Source organism: Furipterus horrens, unplaced genomic scaffold (genome assembly GCF_987537825.1).
Source record: "Furipterus horrens unplaced genomic scaffold, mFurHor1.1.pri manual_scaffold_11, whole genome shotgun sequence".
Lineage (NCBI taxonomy): Eukaryota > Metazoa > Chordata > Mammalia > Chiroptera > Furipteridae > Furipterus > Furipterus horrens.
Window position 1 is genome coordinate 5,960,526 of NW_028327181.1, and position 14,160 is coordinate 5,974,685.

Below are 14,160 nucleotides of genomic sequence, written 5' to 3' on the forward strand. Positions count from 1 at the left end.
TTCCCCTCTCTCTAAAAATAAATAAATAAAAGATTTAAGAGAAAAAGAGAGAAGGTGGCAGTTAGAACGTTGCTGATTTTAAGTTCTGGTAGCTACCTTGACATCCATCTTTTACGTTAACAATCCTTCGGTCTTAGATGATTTCAGCACCCAGGACAGTATGAACACAGTAGGTCTTCAACAAGTGTTTGTTGATTGACTGTCAACATGCCGCAGGCTCAGGCAGAGAGCTATAGCATTGCCGCCCTGCCCAGGGGTGTGATGGTTTCTCAGGGTCCTTCTCTGAGAACCTTGACCTCAGCAGGGACTGGATTAAGGGGGCAGGATCAGGATGGCCCTGCTGCTGGCTTCCTGGAACCAGGGCTCACATGTCCGTCCGTCCCGTGGAACACCAGCCTTCAACCACGCATGTCTGTGAAGCTTCAACTCCGGGACAGTTCCTATTTCAATGCGTACCTCCGCTTAACGAGAATTTATGTGGGCCTCTTGAGAGAACACACCACGCCAAATAAACCTTCCTTTTTCCTTTTTCTCTTATTGGGTAAATAATTCGCCCAGGCTTATAATTTTTCTGCCCTATTTTACACAACATTTATTCTCATAACGGGCTTCAAACCCTGGAAATCCAGGGCTAGCGCAAGGGCCTCTTCAGAGCTTCTGCGGAGATTTCTCCTGTTTCTGCCCTCTGGCCCTTCCCTCAGCTAGGTTCAAAGGACACATGAATAAACCCCAGAAAGCCGTCTTTCTCAAATGGTGATGTCTGTCGGCCAAAACTGCTTTTGGGTGAGACGAGGATCGCAGGTAAAGTATGGATCGGTGCCTGGCCCTCCTCACGGCCCCTCAGCCCTTCCCAATAAACGTGGAACTGGGAGGAGAGATTTGCAAGTCAATAGAGGGCTCCCTTTGCCATCAAAGACGGCTCTTCCCCACCTGGTGCCGCGTGCGAACCTCTCAAGGCCGCTGCTTCTGAACTCAGACGCACCTGTTTATCATTTACCTCTCCCCAGCCCCAGTCCCTTACCCCCGCACCAGCCCAGGAACGCTTTCGGCAGGAACAGTAAAACCAACTAACTGTGTCTTCAACAAACGGGGCCATTTTTTTCATATAATGAAAAGGCGGCAGAGGGGTGGCGGGTGTTCTGTGGTTCCTTTGCCTTCATGATGCTCGGCTTTTCCCTCAAGACTGCAAAGTGGCTGCCGCAGCGGCAGGCATCACCCCCACGTTACAGGCAAAAAGGAAGGAGGAAGGAAGAGGGCCTGCAGGTTTGCGATCTTTTCTTTTTTTTTCCTTTTAATCAGGGAAACAAAGACTTCTCTGGAAATCTCCTAGCAGATTTCTGCATAGGTCTGATTGGTTAATGGACTCAGACACCTCCAGCTTCCACCCTGCTGTGCCCTCCAGCCTGCATCCCTACTTGAAATTATACATTTATTTGTTCCTTGGTTTATCGTCTCTTTTCCCATGAGAACGAAGGAGGTAAAACTCTCTGTCCTAGCCATGCGTCTCCATGCCAAGCACAGGGCCAGGCTCTCAATACAAATTTATCGAGGGAATGAATGAATTCGAGAAAAGGGAGGAGGAAATAAATGTTCCTGGTCTCAGAACCAGTGGCAGATATTCTGATGTAGGGACCCAGAACTTGAGAGGGTTCTAACACCACTCTTGTTAGAAAATAAAACAAAACCAGAAGCAGCTGAGGAATTTTGAGGCATCATAAAAATAAAGATACATCGTTATTTCCTACCTGCCTTCTTGCTCCCTTTCCGTCTTGAAGACCACGAGGCTGGAGATGGCGGCCACTGCGAGCAGACAACGGAATTAATCATTCATGGTTCTCTTTTATGCCCAAGTGCCGCTAGTTTGTGCTCCTCCGTCGGCCGCGTGGCGGGGCCTGGCTGTAATTCACACGTAATGCACGTGTGCACCTTCGTTTGGAAAAAGGCTCTGCCTGAAAACGGCCCAGCCTGGCTGAAGGGGTCTCCATACAACTGTGGTTACTCGCCCGTGAAGGCCGCTACGGTTGGCCCTTCTTCGCCCCGGCCACCCCCCACCTTGATGTTCCTCTTTCCAAGAGGTCCTTTCTATGTAAAGGTCATGCCTACTAAACTTGAACCCTCCAAGGCCAGCCATGGATCTCATCTTTGCCACCCTGGTGCCTAGCACCTCTTGGGTGCTTATTAAATGCTTGTTGCTTTCCTGCCTGACCCCATCGTGCACCTCCCATGTGAAGCTTATTCAAGCCACTGCTGTCTGATTAGCCCCACACCCGATTCGAAGCTCTTTCTAGCACAGGGGTTGCTGCTCTGCCCATCAGCGTCTGGCCTCGTGCCTGGCCCATAGCAGAGCTCTGCAGATGACTGTCCCCTGAGTCGAGGTCCTTCGGAGAAGTCACACCAGGGGCAGTACTCAGAATGCTGAGTCCCAAGTCCCTGCTCCTGGGACCTCAGAGCAAAGCCAGCTGTTGTTTTGTGCAAAAGGTTAGAAAGAAGCTTAAGGACGTCTGCCTCTGCCCCCGGCTGCCTCTGGAATATTCTGGATTTGAAGAATATAGTTACATGTGAAGGAAGACCTGAGAATCAAGAGGGTGGAGAGAGAAGCAGGAACCAATGTCTTCAGAGGCATTATTCTTTGTCCTTTGGTTAGACCCCCAGACCCTTGTTAATCTCTTTCCTTCTTGGACAGCCTCAGTGGCCATGACATTGCCTCCCGACGTGTGATGCCCAGCCCTTCTCTGGTGGCCGGGTTCTACCCATCAGCCATATTGCTTCTTTGGGACTGCCCTCCCCCAGATTCGGCTCTGGCCCCAGCCTTTGAGGGTGTCCAAGGACGGTGGGCTCAAGCATTCAGCAGCCATGGCCTCCTCTGCAGAGGGGCTGAGCTGGCCTCCCTGCCTGTCCGGGTGACCCCAGGTGAAGTCCAGGGGACGTGGGTGTTGCCAGGAAGCCAACATTGCAGACCTCGATGGCATCTCCCACCACAAGGCATCTGGGTCTCGGCCGGAGCCCATGGAGGAGGCCCGGGCCTTCTCTCACCAGCAACACCGTTATCAGAACCAGAAGAGGAATCCGAATATAAAGAGGAGCCGAGAGAGACAGTCGCCCCCTCCCCACACCATGGTTTCCAGGCGACACGCGGGCTGTCGCGGCCGCTGTCATACAGACGGCAGGTCCCGCGGGGAGAAGGGGTGAAGTGGAATATTTTATCAGCCGTGTACATATGTAACCAGAAGTGGGGCTGAAAAGCAAAACCTCGTCTCCCTGAATAGGGGACGGGGCGGGGTGGAGAGGGCTGGCGGAGATCAACAGTGAGCACACGGCCGTGACCGCGGTTTTCGCCCTCTGCCTTGTCTACAAGGAACACGTCCCACAGAGGGCCGCTGTGGGGACGAAGTTTAAAAGGCCCCTTGTTTTTGTATTTAGAAATAAGAATCTGATATACATATCAAAGGTGAGGGGGAAAAAAAGTAGTATTTGAAAACCATGGAGAACCGTGAGCTAGATTTCTGGGTCCCCGGCCCCTCTTCACTCCTGGTTTGGAGACAGGACTTGTTCCCACGGTGAGCTGAAGGTCCAAGTTCATTCTGCAGCACAAGCAGGTAGGTCAGTGTGGTGCCCAGATGGAGAAAGCCCGGGTTCCCCCAGGGGTCTGAAGCCGCAGGAGTGGAAGGTACAGTCTCTTAACTCTGTTACGCAGGAGGCAGCCCTCTCCCCACCGCCTGGTGAGCAGCATTACCCAACCATCTAAAGAACAAGCGAAAAATAAGAATGACGTGGTGAAAGCCTCGCTTTACCCAGGGTGGAGTGTGAAAGTAACCAACCTCGCAAAGAGCCACCAGCCCAGCACTCACAAAGGTGTGCTGTGAAGGAGGCTGGCTTTTCGGCACTGCCAGGTCTGCTGTGCTCGCTGGGGGGGGCGGGGGGCGTCCAGCGGGGAGCAGGTGGACCCACATGCTGTCTGGGAGGCAGGAGTGAGATTTTCCTGGTGACCGTCTTGAGGCACATTTCCAAACAGCACAGCATGGAAAGGCTCCCGTGCAAAGACCCAACACCCTCTAACGGCTCCACCCAGATGTTTGGGGCGGGGCTCCTGCCACAGGCTCATTCAAAAGTTTGAGATGATTAAAGTTACTCAAAGAGGGATGGAGAGAGAAAGCCAGAGCGAAGAGGGGGCAGAGGGAGGGAGAGAGAGAGAGAGAGAGAGAGAGAGAGAGAGAGAGAGGAGAAACGCAAGAACCCATCTGGGCAATGCATCACATTGAAATTGCCCCGCATTAAAAATTCACCAGCCAGTGAATTTTCAAGGGATTTGTAGTAATTAGATGACAAAATGCTGGCAAATCTCAGGCTTGCCAAAGATGTTACTCAGGGGTCAAAGACTCGACACTTTCGGCTGGGTAATTTGTAAGTGTCAATCACTCGCAGCCATCAGAGAGAGGGGAGCCATCTAAGGGCTGCATTCTAAGTAAGCCCAGACGGAGACCCCAGCGCGCCGTCTGCCAGCGAAGCCCCGGACCCCGGCCACTCCACTCGGGCGCAGACCACGGCTGGGCCCTGCCTGGGGCTCCGAGCCGTGCAGGCCACCCCACGTCGCCCCTTCTTGTGTGATTTTACTCTTTCAGGAAAGCAGTGGCTTTGCCAAGGGTCCACGTCCCTCCTTGGTGGAGGAGTTTCCTGGGGCCGGCCAGCAGGGAAAAGGGAAATGGGGCGTTCAGCATGGGGGACTGATATTGTGGCCTCGATCCCTAGTTCCGGGCCTCAGTCTTCTCATCTGTGATGTTGGGATACGACTCACTTTGCAGGGTTGTTCTGACCAGAGGAGGGAGAGCCTGCTCTCTAACTAACCTAACAGATTCCTCCGCTCAATTCCTACATGCCTTTGCCGCAGACGCTGTCCCCCGAGCTCTGCGGACTCAGCAGTGGCCGAGATAACACACCTGCCCTCGTGGAACATTCTAGTTGGGGGAGGGAGGAGGGAGGAGCGATCGACAAATAAACAGAAAGCATGCCAGAAGGTGGCCATTGCTAAGAAGACAATGAGAGTTGACTTTGTCCCCGATGGAAGGGAGGACTCCCTGACAAGGTCACACCTGAGCACGGGCCCGAAGCCAACAAGGCCGGTCCGCAGCGCGGCCTGCGGGCAAGGCCTTGAGGGCTGGTTTGGAGGATTCTGAGAACTATTTCAAGGCTGGGGACCGTGGGGGTGCGGTGGGGTGGGCAGGGATACCAGGTCTCCGCCCCCAGAAGCCTTCCACGACTTGAGGCCCAGATCTGCCCCGAGTCCTGATGGGGAGAGACGGCCCCTGGAGGTGTCCATAGGTGACATCTGGCCCTGCCCATGGGTCTGGCCGACCCCGGTGAGAGGATGGCATCCCAGCCGCGCGTGCTGATTGAAAGCAAGCTGCAGAGGGACGAGGGACAAGGGAGCCCCAAGGTAAAGCGACGTTGTCCTGATGGTGCTGCCCGGCGCTGCCCGGAGCTCAGGCGGGAGCCGGGCTCCAAGGTGATGGGTGCTGAGGGGCCTTTCTTGCCCTTGCTGCTCCCGGCATCAGGGTGTCCCCAGGAACAAGCACTGGCTTTGAAGTCAGACAGGCCTGGGGCCCTGGAGCCCGACTCTGCTGTTTCTGAGCTGTGCAACCCTGGGCAAGCGAGTGCGTCTCTGAGCCTCAGTGGCTGCATCTGGAAAACGGGCCTGGGAGCCCGGCTCACAGGGCTGCGGAGAGGCATATCAGTAAGAACCAGGCGCAGGGGAGGTTCTCAGCAGAAGCATTTCTAACTCGAACACGGTCCTGATAAATGAGATGTAACCCGACTCGGGAGGCCCCTTGAGGATCCCCAGCAGAAGACTCCCATGGCTCAACCATACTTTAGGGAGATGACCCTGTCCTAGGTTTAGGGGCTAAGTCTCTGATTCAAACGATAAGCAGCTGGACCAGGGTTTCTTTATACAGTTTGCTGCCAAGCAGAATCTACGTGCTGGAAATAGTTTGGTCACTGGTGACTACGTTGGCTGGGTCCGGGGAGGGGCTGGGTCCGGGGAGGAGCTGGGGCTGGCATTTGTCAATCACGTTCTCCCCGGAGCACTTCCTGGTTATTTCATAGTCAGTGTTGGTGGGGGCAGCGCCCAGTGCTGGGTGCATTTATTCGCTCCTCCGCCCCCTTCCCTGGGCCTGGGTCTCCATCCCAGCGAGCCTCCGCTGCAGGTTTAACTAGGCTGTGAAACTGTTCAAGGGGAAAATGAGAAACTACCCAGTGTCTCCCGGGAGGCAGTGGGCCGGGCCTCCTGAGCTCCGACGGCCAAGCCTCACCACCCCACGGGCGAGCAGCGGGGACTGGGAGCCCTTGGACGATGGATGGAAGGCGGAGGATGGGAGGCGAGCGCCTGGGGCACCCACTTGAGATGCAAATAAAAATTAGCAGCAGCTGTAAGTTGGCTCCTCTATTCCCCAAGGCCCCTCGTGAATATTGCCTGTCTTTGCAGTTCAGACGGGGGAATGTGGCGCTGACCTGGCATCTGCTTAAGAATCGATGGGACCCTGGGTCGTCGTATTGCAAAGAACAAAGATAATCGCCATGGCTATGGCGTTCACGGAGCACGTACTGTGTGCCAGGCCCTGCGCTGGAGTGCCGGGCCGGCTTCACCTTAGTTCGTCCTCACAAGTTGGCATTGGCAGCATGACTGTCACCTCCTCAGCAGGTGGTCCCCAGGACTTGCTCTGTCTCCCAGCCCTTCCTCTTCCTGATGTAGTATTACGTACTTCAGAGTGAACGCAGGCTTGTTGGTGGTGATGGCAGGTGATGTCGTCCTCTCCCTGGGCCACACAGGCTGTGGCCTTCCAACTGCCCGTTTGCTGCCCCGTATCTGAAAACGTGCCGGTGTGGTCACAGCCTGTGTGCCCTGGAGAGGTGGCAGCTGTGCTGGGCACGGAGCCTCCTGCAAGCTAAGCTGCGGATGCCCACGGGGCATGTGCCCAGGCTCCCGCCCTTCCGCGCACACAGCCACAGGCACGGACTCGCCCCATCTGAGCGGGGAGCTGCCTCTGGACTCCCAGGGTGTACCCCCACTGCACTGTCCCTAGTCTGCTCCCTGCCGGTCTGTGTCTGCCTTCTTCCCCACGGACCCCAGGGCCCAGTCGGAGGAAGCTTCTAGTAAGTGCTCTGCTCAGTGGGCTGACGCACCGGCTCTGTCATGGGCCTCAGCTGCGGGTCTGGGGCTGGCGGTTGAAAGTCAGGACCTGGCAGGACCACCAAACGAGCCTCAGCTGGGCTGGGTGATTCTGGGGAGGCCTCTGAAGTCCAGCCCCCGGTCTAGTTTCCTCAACTGTGAAATGGGGGCAAACAGCAGTGCCCACGGGTCACAGGGCCATGGCGAAGACTCAGCAATTGATCACTGGACTTAATTTTGTCATTGGATCCCGAGGACCTAGAACTTGGCTCGCAAAAAAAAGATGGGAGTCTTTAGGACTCAGACCTGCCCTGAAAATCCATCAAAGATGTGCCCGGAGAGCTGGACAGGCTCTCACGCCACAGGCCCAGGTCCGAGGAACATTTCAGAGCCTTGCCGATGCTTTCTCAAGGGGCAGGGCTGTGTCTCCACATTTCAGACAAGGTAGAGGCAGACCAGGCAGGCCGGGGGCTGCAGCACGGAAAGCGGGGGGAGGGCGGGAGAGCGCAGACCGCAGGCTGCTGACTCTGGCTCCACCCCGGAGTTGTGTGACTTTTGGAAAGGCACCCGACCTGTCTGCGTTCCTGCTTTCTCATGGGACTCAAGGATGGTGATAATGGCACCCACCTCGTGAGGTGGTGAAAGGTTAGAGGGGCTAATCCGTGGTGAGGGCAGTGATGACGATGGCCACTTACCAGGGGTGGTGGGTGGACCAGACTAGAACGGGGGAGCTGAGGGAAGGAGGAGGTCACCCTCACCCCGTGCCCACGGTGCGCCCGGGTCTTTCTGTCCTCTAGACAGGACCACGTGCAGAGACGTGCCAGAGACGCACCGTGTCTGGTCAGTCACACAGCTGGGAGACTGCCCCCCGAGGCCTGCTCAGTGAATCCTATGTGGGTGTTCCTGTCACCCCCGTTTTACGGAAGGAGAGACTGAGGCACAGAAAGGCCAGGTGACTTGGTCCCAAGGTCACAGAGCTCATTAGCTGTAGAGCTGGGGTGTTCCCCCCCAGCTGCCCCTAATCCGGGCACCCTGACCCCGGGGAGCACGAGAGCTCAGCACCCACGGGAAATGCTCAGAACGGGTCCGGCCTCTACCTTGGACCCTCAAACCCAGGTCTTCTTTGCTTGGTGATAAGGGTCTGCCCCAAGTAACCCATCTTTCCTGGGGGTGGGGGTTCTCTGGCTGGCCCCCACACCCCTGGTCAGGAGAACCCAGAGAGAGAGAGGGTGGAGAGAAACCTATAAGGGTCTCACGGCCCAGAGCCCACTCCCAGCCCCCGCTGCGTGCCCGCCGCTGCCCATGAGGGGACCCCGCTCCCCAGGTTTCCTGGCGGCCCCTCAGGACCACGCTGCCGTCTGCAGCTCAGCTGTTGGGTTTTCCAATTCTGGTCACATCGTGCCCACACCTGCACACCGCTGCCACTCTCGGTCCCCGGACCCAGTTTGGGGTGAAAGCCTTGCTTATTAGTCAATCTGGATCCCACTTACTGTGAATTACCAGGCCTGATTGATATTCATGAGTGGATACATCTGAAACCTCACCCGGCTGCCACGTGACTCCCTGCCTCAGGGAGGGGGGGCTGCAGGGACCTGAGCAGCCTCGACCTGCAGCGGAGCCCCAGGTGGGGACACAGAGCCCCCTGGGAGCAGCCCCTGCCTGACAGCAGTGCATCCCCTGTGGTGGCTGGGCTGGGAGGTGCCAGCGGGCTCTCCAGACCGCGGGTGTTCAGGGCAGAGCTGCACAAGGCCTGGGTCTGCACCCCCCCCCCCCCCCCCCGCCCACCAGCCGGGGCCTGGAGCAGGGCAGCGTCCCGTTAGCTCAGCCCGGTCCCTGGGCTGGGTCTCAGCACTAGTTTCCGGCCCGTAACCCCCCCCCCCCCCAGGAGGGACAGTGCGGACTTGAACCTGGAAAACAGCATCCCGATTGGGGCGGCTATCAGACCTGTGCTTCTGGGCGGAAGGGCAGAGCTTAACCTCTCACCCCCAAGGGCTTGGGTTTCTCAAAAGTACCCTGTCTCGAGGGCCCAGTAGCTTTTGCTCCAGAGGCTGAGACTCCCAGACAAGAGGCAGAAGTAAATACCTGCCGGTCAGCTCGGAGAAAATACTGACTGGGAGCCGCCTTGCTGAGTGGGGTGGAAACAATGTGTGTATATTCCTCTAGGTGGATCTCCTGCATGCTGAACAGGAGATGGAGAAATTGGGGCGGCTTTGCAGACACCAGAAGTTACTTTTTAAAACCCCATCCCCTGCCCCGAAATGAAGGCGCACCAGCTGGGAGCAGGAGAGGCTCGGGGATTGGAGAGGAACCACACCGTAGAGAAATGCGGCTAAACCCCAAACTCTGATGTCTAAAGCCCAGCGTTTCCCAGGGAACATGGGGTTTGAACAGACTGAGTCTCAGGAACCAACACGCGTGGGTCCTGGAGGCGGAAGAAGCCTGAGCACCTTTTAAAGGCGGAGCAAGAGCACAGAGCCTCCCAGCAGCAGGGAGTTAGCGTGATGGGCGCCACCTGGGTAATCTGTGTGGCTAGAATTTTCCTGGTTTTGCCTCTCAATGACCTGTTTCTCTAGGGACGACATGGGCTCCAGCACTCAGCAGATGCCTCCTGTGTGGGGGGGACCCATTCTTCACCCCTCTCACCCCACGTCCATGCCTTCCGGTGGGCCCCTCCCGTGCTGAATTTGGGCTCTGCCACGTGGCAGGTAGCAAACACACCCTCCTGTGAAGGCAATAAGACCCACATGTGTCTCTGGGGTTTCCACTGAGAACTACTGCTTGGGTCTGAGGCAGGGGGTCTTGAACTTTTCTTGGGTTAAGAATCCGTGGAAGCATCGTATGTGTGGACCTTTGAGCCATGCTTACGGGGGGTTAAGTTCTAATTCAGTTCAAAAGAGAGAAATCGGGCTTAGTCACATTGATCTACAAAATGACCCGGAAAGACCCCATGCAGCAGCCTGACTCCACTCGGGGAATGAGGACCTCCATGTTTAGTGGGGCAGACGGGCCCTCAGGAGAAAGACTGTCTCCCAGTGTCTCTAGGGTAGGTTTAGCCACGTGACTGTTTTGCCCACAAGGCTGTGGCTAGAAGTGACGTGAGGCCATCCAAGCTGTCCCCCTGTGGGCATGGCAGGTCGTCTCCATGTCCTTCCTGCTGGCTGGGTCCTGGCAGAGTGGGGGGCTCTCCTGCGCCTTGTGACTAAGCAGTTCAGAGGGAGCTGCAGTCCCTGCCTACCTTCTGACTGTCACGAAACGGAAGCCAACCTCCTCCTCATTGAAACCACTGACAATTGGGTCTGTCACAGCAGCGCAAACACTCTCTAACCAAGACACCATCTCTGCAAGGCCACCACAGCCGCTGTCCCCTGGCTTTGGAGCCGGCTGCTGTCCTTCAGCTGAGCACCAGAGGAAGCTGGCTTGCGTCTTGGAGCCCATGAAATACCGTGTGGCTTAAAGCTGTTGCAGTGAGAGGCTTACACTGTGAGGCCTGGACATCCGGACCCTGGGGAGGGGGACCCACTCAGCCCCCATCTCAGCTCCTCCGGGGGACAGTCTGAGAACCTGGACCGGAACCAACCCCGGGAAAGGGGCCGGCCCTCCTCCAACACCTTCCTGGGACATTAGCCTTGGGCTCACTTCACTTTTCGAGCCTGTTCCCTCCCCTGTGCACTGACGGGGACGGTCTCTGCCTTGTGACTCAGCCGAGACTCGACAGAGCACTCGGCAAACTACAGGGTGACAGGCGGGCGCACGAAGTGGCAGCGGTAGCGCCTGGAACCGTTTCGGGGACCAGCAGAGAGGAGTGCTCCCGACGGCTCCCAGGGAACGCGGGAGCAGCTGCCACCGGAAATCTGCACAACAGAAAAATGCCCGTTGTTGGCCTGCGCCCAAGGACGGGGCGCTGCGGCCCCAGTGCGTCGTTCTCATGAAAGGTGCAATTAAGGGGAAGTGGGGTTTATTAAGGGAGCTGGAGGGGACGCAGCCCTGGCTGCTGGTGACGCTCTAATTGGATTGCAGGGCCCCTTTAATTCTGCCACTGAAGCACTGTGGCCTCCTGGGTGGCGGGTGATGGCGAGCGCCTCCTGTGGGAGTGGGGGCCCCTCCTTGACACTGGGGCAATGGGGTAACAGCAGTGAATGCTGGGATAGCATCCAGATCGCACTCATTTAACATTCACACCCCCAGGGAGTCGGTCCTGCTGTTCTCAGGTCACTGGGGCTCACAGAGGTCAAGGAGCCGGATCAAGGTCATGAGGCTGGTAGGTGGCAGAGCTGCAGGCCCAGGGCGCCTGGCCCCGGTGGGGGAGCGTGAAGAGCACAGAATGGAGAATTCTGCCACAGTGTGACCTTGCAGAAGCCGCTTGCCCTCTCTGGTCTGACTTCTGAGCTGTGGAATCAGAGGGGCTTGCTTCGGATCCCGCGGCAAACTTGCTGTGAGGGGCCCGCTGGTAAGTATTTCAGGCTCTGCGAGCCACTCAGCCTCCGCTGCAAGCACTTGACTCTGCCACTGCGGCGGCGGGCAGCCCGGAGCAAGGTGCAGGCCGAGGCTGTGGGGTTGTGCTAATGAAACTTTATTTACAGACAGGCAGCTGCTGGACAGGGCCTGCGGGCCAGTTTGCCAACCCGGGTTTAGACCATTCATGTCCCTTTTTACCACTTAATATATTTATGTTCTTCATTTTCTTTATACCAGCTCACTGTTTTGTTCCGTTTTTTACACTTCCTTCTTAGAGCCTGGCGAAATCACAGGCTTGATGAGCTGTGTATTTGCATTCGTAGCATACCCGTGAAAATACATTCATAAGTTAAAACTTAAAACCAGTTTGCTTGGGGGCTGCAGGAAATCAAGCTTTGGGGGGCACGTTTAGCTCCGTGGTTTTCAAAGCTCTCAGGTGCAGAAGGGGAGGATGAATATGTGGGGGCTGGTCCCTGGACCCCCACTTTGAACGGAGCAGTTCTGCTTTATCTGTTGTCTATGTTGGGTTCTGCATAAGACTTCGGTTTGGAAAAAGGGGTTCTGAGGCCAAAAGTTTGGAACCGTCCGGAAGTGGCTTCAGATGAACTGGGAATGTGTGACCTTCGAGCGAGGCTTCCCCGGCTCTGCCTGCACAGGACTGAGTTCCCCATGTTGCTTCTCGGATTTCTTAAAGAAAAAGATTACTTCCCATTGTGCCTTTGGTCCAGCTCTGCTCACCCACCAGCCCCTCTGGGAGCCTCCGGTCACCCCCGGGCACTGGAGGAGGTAACGTCTGCTCGCTGCGGTCTCCCCGCACCCCGGGCTGGGCTTGGCGCAGGGCAGGCTCCGCAAACGTCTGCTGGATGCGCACGCACACACCAAGGTGTTTGTTCTGTGTTCCCCGGGGTCCCATGGCTCTGGGAGTTCCTGTGGGAGGGACCCAGGGCTTAGCCCTCGAGAGCCGAGTGTCCTCGAGGTGTCTCACTGCCCCACGCTGCAGCCCCAGGGTGCCAGCACCAGGGGGCGAGACATCTGACATTAACCGCTGGCCAGCCCAGGGCCAGGCTCTCCTGCCCCATGTGCGTCCTGGTGACAGAAGAGCTGGAGGACGGGACCTCAGGCTTCCTGCCACGTGCCAGCCCTGTGTGCGGTGTCACCTGGGGTGTGTCACTGCCTCTGAGTCCCTACGTCTGCATCTCCACAGTACCGCCCCCAGCTGCGGGGACAGTGACACCGTGGAACGCTCGTCCCTTCTTCAGGGCCGCTGAGCACCACCTTCCCGCCGGGCGGGGCGGCTGTGCGCACCTCTGCTCCCCTGGGGCTTGCAGTTCAGGGGAAGGACAGACGCAGAACCACACCGCCAGCCAACACTCGCAGCTGGGACGGGCGCCACGGAGGAGCTCAGGTGTCCCAAGGACATCGAATGGGGCCCCGGCCTGTCTGTGTGGGGCTTGCAAAAGTCACCTCTATGGGAAGGTATCTTTCAACAGCTGGGGCAATATGCGAGAGGAAGTTATTATTGAGCAAGTATTCCTTAATCTTTTAGTACTAACACTGCTGGAAAAAGTGACTACTTATCATTAGTGAAGCTCAACAAAGGAGGAGTGGGTGGAGGAGAGAACCCAAGAGGCGTTTCCACAGGATGGGAGAGTGTTCCGTTTCTGCAAGGTGTACCAAAGGGTTAAAGTCATTTTCATTAAAATTTAAATTTCAGCAGGCGCTCGCCATCCTTTGAACGTTTGACTGGCAACCATTTCATATTTCAATCTCGGCAGAACAAATTGAATTAGGTGTTGAAACCCAGCTCGGCTCTGTTCACCACAGCCGGCACGCTCAGCCTGCACTAATCCTCTCCCGGACGCCGCGGAGCACAGGCGGGCGCTGCGAGGGGTGGCCCGGCCACAGAGCACGGAAAGCCCGCGGCAGAGGCCGCTGGGAGTTGTCTTCTGCCTGGAGACACAGTGTGTGTGGATCCAATGTTGCCAACATTGCTTCCCGGGTGCCCAACAGTGCCTCTAACATGGTGCCTACTAAGTGTCGGATAGACAGATGGACGGACGGATGGACGCATGGTGGATGAGTGAATGGGGTGAAGATCAGCAGTTGGCTCTGCCAGCTTCTGCCTCTGGCCTGTGCCTTTTCCGCTTCACTTTCTGAGAAGCCACAATGTGCCTGGGCCCTCCCAGAGTCCAGGTGCTTCTGCAGGCCCCTGGGCTCACTGTGGCCTCCCGGTCCTTTGCTTCAGCCCACCCCGTGTGCAAGCCGGCTGGAGGGTGCCAGCTTGCGTTCCAGGAGGAAGGAGGCATGCCCAGTATGACCCTGCAGCCGTGGGCCTTTGCTGGTGGGGTGCTGATGAGGATCTAGAAGTGCTGACCCAGGACCGGAGTCTGGCTTTCAGATACGCTTGGCAGAGGCGTCCCACCCATGGGTGACCCTGGATGGAAGAGGTTAGGGACAAACACAGCAACCACTGGCCCACCGGGGGCCTGGCCTTGGCCTTGCGCAAGGACAGACTGGGTAAGTGATGTGCCTGCTCAGCCTGC